This window comes from Lynx canadensis, chromosome C2, assembly GCF_007474595.2.
Source record: "Lynx canadensis isolate LIC74 chromosome C2, mLynCan4.pri.v2, whole genome shotgun sequence".
In the NCBI taxonomy this organism is placed as follows: Eukaryota; Metazoa; Chordata; class Mammalia; order Carnivora; family Felidae; genus Lynx; species Lynx canadensis.
The window spans coordinates 13,384,945-13,397,283 of record NC_044311.2 but is presented as its reverse complement, the minus strand read 5'-3'; the positions used below and the strand labels follow the sequence as shown (position 1 = coordinate 13,397,283).

The 12,339-nt window shown below is 40.1% G+C and overlaps 1 protein-coding gene and 1 long non-coding RNA gene across 4 annotated transcripts in view; one reads left to right on the top strand and one right to left on the bottom strand.

The window, feature by feature from the left end:
* RBMS3 (RNA binding motif single stranded interacting protein 3) overlaps positions 1-12,339 on the top strand; it is a 692,670-nt gene that overhangs the window by 81,681 nt on the left and 598,650 nt on the right. The window lies entirely within an intron of this gene.
* The window catches only part of LOC115523634, a 52,898-nt gene continuing 52,003 nt past the window's right edge, over positions 11,445-12,339 (bottom strand). Inside the window, exon 4 of the long non-coding RNA XR_003971799.1 lies at positions 11,445-11,773. This is a non-coding gene — a long non-coding RNA (uncharacterized LOC115523634). The remainder of the gene's footprint in view (positions 11,774-12,339) is intronic.

Sequence of the window (12,339 nt, the reverse complement as noted above, 5' to 3'; positions counted from 1 at the left end):
TCCTCTGTTCCAAGTCAATGAGTGGAAAAAAAAAATTGAGGATGATATGGAAACCCATAAAACACATAAAATAACGATCAAGATGTCAACTTTGATGAAAATAAGAGACTCAGTGCTGCATCTTTCTTATGGATTTGGAGCTGGCGTTAGAGAATTGCAAAACGTCTCTTTTTAAGAATCAGTTTAGTATTTATTTTGATTTTAATTCCAGTGTAGTTAACATACAGTGCTGTATTCACTTCAGGTATACAATATACTGATTCAACAGTTTCATACATTGCTGAGTGCTCATCAAGACAAATGTACTCCTGATTGCCCTCACCTAGTTCACCCCGAAATGTTTATATATAGATGTGGGACTTTTCTGTGCCATCCATTTAGTTAACTTTATTGAGAGAGGAAGGTTTCAGCCTGAACTACCTTGCCATTAAAAGGTAGACAGGAGCCTAACATGGTATCATTTGGTGAAAAAGACCACCTAGGTCTGTGTATGGGTGTGTGGAGTGATACCAGTTCAACTCTGTGGAGTAGCAGACTCTATTATTAGTAGTTGGCCTGTTTACCCAGAAGGACGGAGCTGCTATTATTGAAATGTGGAACGCTAACAGTAGAGCAGGTTGATTTATGTTCTCTGGAGTTACAGCTGGGGAGCACATTTATTATTACTTTATCCCCATTGCCTAGTACAATGCCTGGCACCTCAGAGGAGCTTAATAAATACTTGTGGAATGAATTCCTGAAATCTGAAAGTTGCGGTCTGAGCTATCATTCACATCACTACTGAAAAATGGAAGTTTAGGAGATGCTGTTAATGAAAATGAAAGCTTCATTTTAAGTTTAAATTTCTTGAATCTGCGACATCTCCGATTTGTATTAGTTTTTTTTTTTTTCAATTTCACAAATGTTCTAAGCCACTGTCCCTAACCCATATTATCCCTCCTTAATAAACACGCACATGTACACACGTGTGCATACACACACATACTGGTTGAAGGTAGGGAGGGGAGAGGGAGCAATAAAGAAAAAGGTTGGGTTAATTAACGGAACTGTTGAAATTTCCTTGGTGATGGCTGGGGTAACATCAAGGAAGGTGGCCATAGAGGGGCAACTGGTAGAAGAGAGCCCCTGAATCCAGAACTTAGTGACAAGAAAGAGACAAATATGGGGGGGGGGGCTAGTATGGAATGGATTATTGGACCTGGGAACAAATGTAGCTGAAATTCTTCTTTGTGTTCAGTAAAGTGGTCCCCAAATGGTGACAGTGAGGACTGTAAAGGCAGCCCTTCCTATCGCATTTCACAATTTCAACCCTGATTTACAGAGATAACTTGTTTTCAGTAAAAAAGCAGCTTGTCTGAAATTTCAGTTCCAAACCTCCAAGGCTCTGGCTTAATTAATCTGAAGATACAATGAAGACACGAGCTCCAGCTTTTTTTCTCAGATGTCATTTTCTTGAAGCCTAAAATTATGTCTCTCTAACAAATAGCCCAGAGAAATGACTTTGTGGTTTTCCTTTCATACATTCAGGGATGACGGATAGACAAGCCTTATGACATGTGGTTCTGGGAAGTCTTTTTAAAATTGACTCGTCTACAGACGTAAAGAACTTGAAAAGCCAAGTTGTCTACTATTTCCTCTATTACCTTCCTGATGGACTTTTCTCAAGAGAGGGCAAGTAGATTATGGCATCATTTGTGGATTTCAACGGGTCTTTGTTGAGCCTATGAACCTGTTTTGTGTGGGGTCATAATTGACCCTGCATCTCATGTCTTCACTTACAATTTACATGATGAACACTTATCAAAAGTGCTGTTCAGGTTGGACGTTCATTTTCAGGTCCAATAACCTGCTTTACGATTCCTGTCTTTTGGTAGACATACTGCTTTTGATAACCGGTTGGGCTTTTAATTTCCATATTTTAGTTCTCTTTGGACTCAACTAGACATTCGCCTTGAATTTTAGTACTTGGCTTTTAAGGCATGTTCAGAGGCGATCCTTCCTATTGGTTAATGGTGATATAAACCTGGCCCTTCCACTCATGCGAGCCCTAGATTCAGACTGTCTAATAAATCACCAGAGGAGGAATAATTAAAAGCTTCTTTCAGTTCTATTATTAAATCACCAAGGATGCCTGGACCCTGCTTCTAGATGTGCTGTAATTTATACTATTAGTGTGGATTGTTTGGTTTTCTAAAAATAATAAATGACCCAGTGAATAGCATTTGGCCAGAGGCATACAAGAAACAATCCATAGTATATAGATTTGTTCAATGGCATTTAAAAGACCTTGATTAGAATTCAGTCTGGGCGGGAGTGATGAGAATGTTGTTTACTGATGGCTGTTTGAAGTCGTCCTACATGGCAGAGGCTGGAGGGATTCACAAATAGAAACATTTCTTACCTCCAGTGGCTGGATCCAGCTGTCAGGAGAAGCTGACATTTTAAAAGAGAGGTATACAAATGTCTGAATGCCATAATTGCTGATACAATTTTCATGTCTTTGTTTTTCTGCTACCTTTGTTGGCTCAGAGCTCTAGCAAGGAGCTAAATCGGCATTCCCCAGATGCCGTGTCCTTACAGTTCTTTGAGAAAACGCTGGTGTTTTGTATGTGGAGTGGGAATGGTCTTCTCTCATAGAATGGTTCACCTACACCTGTGTTCCTGTCAACCAACCTAAGGATGGTTTCAACATACTTAGTGTTTTAGGGTTGGGAGGGTTTACTTGGATGACTCAGGGGAGGGGGCTTGTAGACTGGCAGGAAAGGCAGGTACAGGTGATGAGTTTACATAGTTCATCTTTGAAATGGAAACAGAGACATTTGATTGGTTTTTCCAATGGGTGGGGGCATTCACTGGTGTTGAGAGAGCAGAAATGTGTGTGTAATAACGCCAGGCGAATTTATTCACCAAGATGGGATTTGAATATGTATCTGAAAAATTATGTTGGAAACACATACATGCTTTTTAAGGGAGCAAATACGTAGTCATTGCTTTGAGGGAACTGAGTGATAGATAGCATGCACAAATAACCATATTAAAACACGATAGTGATGTTACCAGCTGTTTGTGTGAACGTGCACACAAATGTGTGAGTGCATATGAGAGAGAGAGAGAGAGAGAGAGAGAGCATGAGAGGGGATGAGACAAATAATTTTATCACACTGGATTCAAGGAAGGCTTTGCATCTAATCTAGTTCTTGCAGAAAAGGTCCAGAATGAAGCTGGAGATAATACTCTGGAGGTGAGAGGCAGTCAAGCCAGCAAATTTGACTAAACCAGAGCTTGCAGACCTAGGCAATGTTTTGATCAGTTCTAAGTACAAAAAGACCATTTTGAATTACTTTTTCATAGCTTCATCCCCTTTAAAAGATTCCTTGCTTCCTTCCTCACTTATTAATCTTTCAACTTGTTGTAAGTAACAAACCTGTGTTGATGTTCTCTTAGGTGTGAGGGATTAACAGATCACCATTCTAGATCACAGAGTGAAAACCACAGCCAAAATACATATAGTGAGGAGTAGGGAGACCATAGAAATACATACAGCCTTCCAGTGACTACCACTAACATACAGATACAGTTATATTATAGTTAATTGTGAACACTTACCAAAATATTGCTTTTACTTTGGGAGAAAAAATTAAATATTTTTCTTTGTAAGAAAGGAGCTTTATGAATTATTGACTGTTTTTGTTTGTAATAAGTTAGCTAAAGTATCAGTATGGAATCCTTCTGATCAAGAAGACAGTATCTAGTGAACAATCAAACAGGAATATTTCAGAAATCTAAGTTGGAAACTATTGTAAGAAAATAAAATAAAATATGGCTTTGTGGACATCTCTAATTCCTGATGTCTTCATGAACTGATAAGCAATGAAATAATCCTATTTGTGTTTTTAATTGCAGTGTGTTTTAAGTATTGGATTTCCGTGTCTCATTCTCAATTTTACTGTCGATCCTCTAATACTAAATGTCTCTGACGGACCAAGCACATCTTTCTTTTGGGTTGGGAAAAGAGAAACCATTAATTGAGATGTCTGCTCTGCCTGGAATTATCATTGCAAAAAAACAAAGACAAAAAAGATTTGTATTCAAGTTTACCTATCGATAAAATAGAAATGGCTACAGAACCTATCTCACAGCCTTATTGTGATGTTTCAGTGAGGAAAAAAAAATTCACTTAAAGTCATTAGAACAGTGCCCAAAATATACTAAGTGCTCAATTATGTTAGTTCTTTCTATTTCGCGTTTATACCTTAGTAAACCTAAATATAATTTTTAAAAATTAGTGAGACTAATACCAAGGCATTGGCATACGTAACTGTCTCTGAATTCTTAATTTCATAGAGCAGGATGCTTGGAATTACCTTGTGGATCGGCGTATGGGGTTTCTCATATTAGAGATCCTATCTGGAAGCCACATGCATGTGGTGGTGATGTCATGGCCCCCTTGTGTGTTAATCTTGAATTCCTTCTGACAGTTTGCTTCCAGAACCCAATGATCATATGCGATCCAACGAATTCTCAGCACGATTACTCTGGGTAGGATCAGCTTCTGAAAGCGGGGGGAAAATAGAGGGAGTACAACGTTGGGTCATGCCAAGCATCATCCTCCCCCTAAAAGAAATTCTGGCTTCCCAATATTACCAGCTGGGTATTCTCCCCGACCTCCTGGCTGCACATATGTGATGAATAATTGTGATTTACTAAAAGAAAGTGAATGGTAATGGAACAAATTGAAGCAATTAACTAAAAGATGTAAAAGGGAAACAAGAGTCAGACTTGGCCCCCAGACTTTGTGGGAAGGAAACCCTTGGTGTTGGTTAAAGAAATGGTAATGATCACTTTCTCTGTTTGCAGACTGTTATCAGTGGTTAAGGTCCTTATGATTTGCACTAGAGACTGGGAAGGAATGCTAACATATGAAACCAAGCAAAGAAGTGGCAAGTAATTGAGCCTTGAGGGATCCTTTTGGAAAGCGGGCTCGTCATTTAGGGGAATGCACTTTGATATTCATCTAGCTGGTTTCTGAGTGCCTGTTTGCAGGAAATGAAATTCTAGGCTTCGCTGTTTGAAAAGGGTAGAATAGGGGTGGGTAGTGTTCTCAGAAGTAATCAAAGCCTTTTTAGCATTAAAAATGACTGTGGAATGTTTGGGGCTGGAGGCACAATGATGCAAATCAAATGGTATATTAGTTTCTTGCCTAGGGAATGTGGAAGACAAAAATTCTGCTTTTGGGTGGGCGGTCAGCATTGGAGCATTGGACACAAGGCACAGGGGCAAAGAACCTAGAATGCTGTGCACGTTTGCTGGGAAACAGGGTCTATTGCTGGATAGGACACCAATGGGTGTGCAGGGAAGGGAGAATATATGAGTCTCGGGGCTCTAACTACTTTGACTTCCCTCCATTTGATAGCGATAGGGTGTAAACATTTGAGTGTAACAACCAATTCAAAGTGGCAGAAGTTAACAAGAACAAGATACCAAGTTGTGGAGGTGGGTCGTTCACCGTCTACATAAATAGCCCTTTGGTAAATGTGAGCTGCTTTCTAATGAGAATCCCTCTGTTAAGTTGTAGACTGTGATATCCTATAGATAATTCCAACTGGCTTGTGAGAGCCGGTTTGAAAAATTTCCAGGAATTTTTGAAGCTGGATTTTAAACACAGTCGTTATTAAAAATGGTATTGTAGAAACCTGTAATTAAATGAATTATGTTTTAAAACACGGAAATACTCAAAATTTACAGCTTCATTTTACTGTTTTGCTGTTACCTATGCTCTTGAAGTTACTTGTATGTTTTGTATTCTGTGATGTGACGTTGGTAGCTCGAAACTGGCTTCCCAGTCACCACTTTGACCGCCCGTACTCCCATCCACATGTAAAACAGCAGAAGTTGCGGTGACCTGGAAGGTTTCACAGGACCAGTTAAAAAGGCACAAGGTGTTAAATCAAGATTTACACCCTAGCGCTACACCCTGCACCCTACGTGCTAAAATCAGTCTGTTTACCTATTCTCCACTGGCTTATTTCTTAGTGCCTTCATTTCTTGGTGGTTAATGAACAACTCCTGCTCTAGCAGCAGACCTCTGCCAAAGCCAGAGGACCTCGGGACACCACTACTCGTCAGTTGTGCTGAACATGGACGTGAACAGGAACATGAATAGAAGCAAAGGTTGATTTAATCGGTCTGGGGTGAAGCCTGGGCATTGGGAGCTTTTAAGGCTCTCCACTGATACTAATATGGAGGCAAGGTTGCAAGCTACAGGTCCAGGAAAAGCTAAGATTTACTTTTGCTTTCCACCTCCCTGTCAGTAGCCTCTTCCTGTTGTTACCTGGCTTCCTGCATGACTCACCTGTATTTACTTTCTTAGCTATTCCTCCTTCACCTCGTGTTGACTGCCCAGCTTCAGGGTTGCGTAATCCTCAGAGGCAAGCAGAACAGAGAGGGACTCTTTCCCAATAGTTTCAGTAAAGGCCCCAGGAGGAGTGTCACTGACCTGGCTTGGAGCATGTGTGTTCTATGTGTTCACCTCACAACCAACCAATCACGGCAGCTGGGGCGGTCACCCCCCTGCCCTCCACCAGAGTCAACTCCACCAAGACAGGTATGGAGCAAAATGGCCTATGGTCCCTCCAGTGGGTTAAGTGTTCATTTTCGGAATCATATGTGTTAATGGCTTCACTCTAATCATCAGCAAGAGTGGAGGTATTCCTAAATGTGGTACCAGAGTATTTAAAGTCTGGTCTTTCAGCAAGTAACTTACTACGTTAAAAGCGACTCTCCCTATATGTATTTTTGATTAGTGTTTTATAGATTGATCCCATTTTAAATATTATAACCCCAGTACACAGAAGTCCTGGTTTTCCTTTTGGGGCATGGGTTGCCAGGGAAAGCCAAAAGTTATAGTGGAGAGATCCCTGAGATTTTATCTCTAATCTGCCTCTAACTAGCTTTGCAGCTTTGGACAAGTCCCTTAACATTTCTTTCTCAGCTGACATGTCTATGAAATAGAGATTAAAGTACCTGTCTGTCTATCTCACAGGGGTATTGTGAGGATTAAGTGAGATAATGTTGATGAGATAATTTTGAAAAGTGTATCAACCTTCAGCTGTAAAGTATTGTTTATACTTTACTGATTAGGCAAGGGGCACTAGCTGTTACAAAGAAAGGTGATAAACATGCAAATGCATATGTTCAGATGATTATTTTTAACATAAGTAAGTTTTCTCCTGATATATATTCTTTTTACTTGCGGATCTTATTTGGTTGTAGCTTCTGTCTTTGTAAAAGCAAAATTTAAATAAAACTCTTAAATGATTTTTTCTAATCTCATTTTTCGCCGTTAAGCAGGACATCAACATTAAAACAAAAAGAGAAAATATGCAAAATCAAAATGCATTTACGTAGCAATGTGTAAAATTCATTTTCCAGGTTAACTCATTTGGGATTCAGAATAAGATCTCTCATTTGATTTTATGATTTCTTTAAAACAGGTTTGGTGGCTCAGCTTTCTCTTACCTCCAGAGTATCCCCTCCATCTTGTCTACCTACAGACTTCTCTGCAGGTTCAATCTCACGTTTATAGCCTTCTGTGAATGCACCGGGCTAAAATTCCTTCTTCTGTTCCCTGTGTTTTCCTCTGTGTTTCCTGAACATCACACACACACACACACACACACACACACACACACACACACATACGTACAAACATGGTCCCTCACTATAGCACATGACATATTTTGTAAGAGTTATTTGCTCATTACTTCATTTTCCAGTTTTTAAGAGCAGTGGCCCAGTGTCTCATTCTGTCCCCTTGCACCTGAGAGTCGCGATAGGTACCTGTAATGCAGTAAATGCTCGATGAATGACTGAACCAGAGAAATGTGTTTTTGAAGGTGGAGAAGAGAGTGACGTGGAAAAATGATAAAAAGAAGATTATTAGATTTTATTTTGGACTCATAGAGAAATGTACTTCATTGATTCAACACGTATTTATTGAATATTGACTGCTTGCCGGGTGTCAAGCTGGATATGGCATTCAGCAGTAAAGACCGTGGCCATTGTTAGACTACACTGAGGTAGACACACGACACATAAATAAATAACTTCAACATGAGAGGGACTTCGTGCAGTGTAGTCAAGGGAGGGCACTATGAAGAGACGAGCTTTCGTTCAGACCAGGAGAAATAGAAAGAATTAGTTTTACAGAATCCAGAGAAGGGCACTTCTCATAGAGAGATAGATCAAAAGGGTCTGAGGACCTGAAAGGAGAGCAGAGGGGCGGGTATTTACATACTGAGTAAGAGGCCCCATATAAGTAGTGGGTGTAATATCACGCGGGGCCATTCAGCAAAGCTACAGACTGTTGAATACTGGGAATCAGCTGGGTTTTTAGTAGAGGAATGACACCCGTGTGTGTGTGTGTGTGTGTGTGTGTGTGTGTGTGTGTGTAGAATTAATTTCAACAATATCTTGTACTTACGCTTTTGAAAACATGTTAGCTCATCAGAACTGTGGTTTATTCTGACAAATGACAAGGAATGCTGACATTTTCTGTTACACGTTGCTCTACACATTTTGAGGTATACAGGCTGAAAAGCTAGCTGGGCTCTGGCTTAAAATGGCCTCATAAAAATAAAATCTAATACAGTGGTTACGTTGTGCTTGGTATTGTTCTAGCAGCTTTGCATATTTTAACTCATTTTAATTCTCACAACAACCCGATAGAGTAAGTATTGTTTTTGTCACCATTTCACAGATGAGGAAACTGAGGCACAGAGGAGTGAAGTAAATCGCCCAGGTCACACACATTAGTAAGTAAGCAATGGAGCTGAGATTAAGTCAGGCCATTGGGACTCCCAATCCCATCGTCTCCACCGTGTGATGCCAGGCAGTGAACTGCTTCTCACTGGTATGCAATAAATACAGAAATTGAGAACAAGTCGGTCATGTCAGTGGTCATGTCTCATTGAACAAAGTACAGACCCGTCTGAGTGTTGTGAAAGTGGGGTGGAATTGCATGCGATACGAGCCGTGTATGAGCTGTGAACTGTAGGACCACACACCGACCCATGATGGATTGGGAGGGAGATGGTCCTTCACCTCAGGTAGTGCCAAAAGCACAGCCCTGAACCATACGCTGTGCTTCCAGAGATGACACAAGGTAGTAAATCTCCTCTCCCTTGTCTCTTGATATTCCACATGATACATCATATGCACAAAGTGTCATTTGTCATTTGCCTTGTGTCTTACCTCTTGGGCCTGTGAAGGAAATAAGTGTGAGAGAAAGGTCCATAAGGGGAAGAGGTCATTTGACCTCCTGCTCTCTGCTAACACTGCCAAGTAGCCCTTTGGGTTCCATAGTATGATGGTCACTTTCCTGCTGCCATCTTGCGACACCTCTAGACATTGTGAGTCTATGGGAGAAGCAAGGTTGGATAAGTGTAAATACCTACCGACTTCATGTCTGGTCAAGTGGGCTAGAAGACTTGAACATGGTGTCAGTTGGACCATTGGTATGCACTGCCTTTCTCTCTCTATGAAGACAGTAACTGAGTCTTCTAGGTTGTGGCTAGAAATGGGATTGATAATGAGGTTTGAATGGATTCTCATAATGTCACCTCCATGGGGTAGGGGACAGGGAGATGTGTTATTTTGAAAAAAGTATGAAAGGAACTGAAGTAATGTTTTTGTTCTTTTTTTTTAATTTTATGTAGCAAATCAGTGCCAGCAGCACCTTGTCCAGAAATCTTTATCTTTTAATCCAATATAACCCTTAAATCATATCTCTCTCCCTTGTTCTAACTGGAGAGATGTATCTTTTTCCTCAGCAGTTGGCTTTCTTTGGACCACGTATCAGACATGTGGTACCTGGGTGGGAGTGATGTGTCCACATTTGTCTTTGTTGTTGTTATCAAGTCTCCTCATGTGTTTGGTATTCTGTGTGGGCTCTGAGACCAGATTCCTCTCCCTTTCTTAAACAAAACAGTGTCCACGGTCCAAGCAAGAGAAACCTCCCTCCCCCGCCCTCTCTCTTTCTCTCTTTCCCTCCCTCCCTCCTTTCTTCCCAATGGAGAATCAGAAAAATTTCTCATAAAAAAACCATAAGTGAATATCGTTACTAGATGAGCATTCCCTTTCAATTTTGAATGAAATCAGAGCCCTGAATATTGTTACTAGATGAGCATTCCCTTTCAATTTTGAATGAAATCAGAGCCCTGATAAAGACATTCCGAAGGCTTACAGTACTCCAAAAGTTGAGATGATTCCACATACTAGTTGCACACAGAAGGAAAATGTGGAATTTTTTGGAAGATATTTAGTTTTCATGTTGTTGTAGTCAAAACAATGAAAATTTCTTTTCAAATAAACTACCAACTTATTCCAATAGAAGACATTTGTTTTCAGTCGTTTGTTTCATGGTCAGTAAATAGGGATACAGAAGTAATTGCTCTACAATGACATGAATGGTCTCACCCATATAACCATGTATGTGTTAAAAGTCTGAGTTTGTATTTTATTTCTTCCTCAATACTACTTCCTGCACCTTCAAGGTTGCAAGTTGTCTTTTGGTGCTTCGCCTAAATGCCTCAGTTAAGAAGTTTGCCCACTGTGTGTGGTAGAAGAGAAGGTCTTCTCTGAAGTGTTAAAAATTCTTCTGTTAACTCTTAGGAGCACTGAAATTCAAACGACTTTTGTTGGATGACTGCTGTGGTCATTGAGGTTCTAGAAATAATACACTGTTTTGCCTTGAGAAGGTAGTACTTAAATTACAATGGAACTACTAAAATATCTTTGTAATTTTCCTGTAGACTCTATACATGTGGTAATTCAGGACTTTTTTCCTATCTATACCCCCTTTCTATACTACCACCATTTAAACAAACTATCGCAAAAGCATTCTTTACAATTTTAATATAGAGTCTAGATAGAAAGCATTGTGTTATTTTTCTCATCCCTTTTACTAACTCTATGTAATTAAGCTAACAAAATCTGTGTTTGATCAATGAAAAAACATACACACTCATCCAAACACATTATTAGTGACCCAACTGATTAGAAAACAAAACGAAATGGAGGAAATCTGTCATCTTATGTAAGGTATAAGGTGTGTTTGTCAAGGGGAATGGCTTAGTGAAGTATGTCTTTACTTGTACTCATGCCTTGCAGGCCCCGTGAGCAATCTTCAGGGCTAAAATGTCATAGATGATATATTCTGTCAGAATGTCAATACATTTTGGGGTGTCTGGGGGGCTCTGCAGGTTAAGCATCCAACTCTTGCTACCGGCTCAGGTCATGATTGCACAAACCATGAGATCAAGCCCTGCGTTGGGCTCTGTGCTAATAGCACAAATCCTGCTTGGGATTCTCTCTCTCCTCTCTCTCTTGCTTGCTCTCATGTGTGCACATATGTGCTCTCTCTCTCTCTCTCTCTCTCTAGAAAGCACTAAAAGATGCAATCATATTAAAAACTGGCAATGCGTTTTATTTTTAGGATGCTACCTACAATGGGAAGCTAATCTCTGCCCAGATAGGTTTTACCGCTTTTGTTCCACAAAAAAAGTAAACTTGTGTTTTAGTTTCAGTTTTGTGTGTATCAGTAACAATTGAAACATAAGTGGAAGTATTACTTTTCCGGGAATAGGCCAGGCTTTTCTCACAGCTGGTGGTTTTGTGTGGAAATAGCTACAGTGTGTAAGCTGCCCTGCTCTGGTCTTCCTCTGATTCTGGATGCACATCTTTGGCTCTCCATGTTTGTGCGTGCCACTTCACCCTAGAAGATGGGGGGAAAAAATCCGTAGAAAGTTATTCCCGTAACATGATCTTTCTTCTATGACACTTGTAAATTGATTTGCCGAGAAGGGTCCCTCTCAGCCTACAGGCGTGTTTTTAAAATCAAGGCAGACAGCTAGTTAAATTTATTGTGATTCAGACTCAACCTGTTATGTGCAGATATGCACTTAAGAGTCAAGGGGTGGGATGATATTGTTCGTATAAAATACCTAAATCCGTACTACACCCTGAGCTCCTTTAGGTTGGTTGTCTTAATCAGCTTTATTATGTGGCGTCTAGACCAATATCTGGTAGTGAATCATAGCAGCCAAGAGTCTGTGTGATCAGGCATCAGACTACCCAAGTTCAAGTCTTCACCGTGTTACTTACTAACTGTATGATCCTGGGGACATAATATGTGGGAAATATCATTACTTACCTTTTAGACTTACTGGAAGGATCGCATAAGATAAATGCATGTTTCTTAGTCCACAGTGAAAGACTAACACATGTTAACTATTTTGAAACCCACCAGACTTTGAAGTAAACTGTCACCCTGAGATGGTT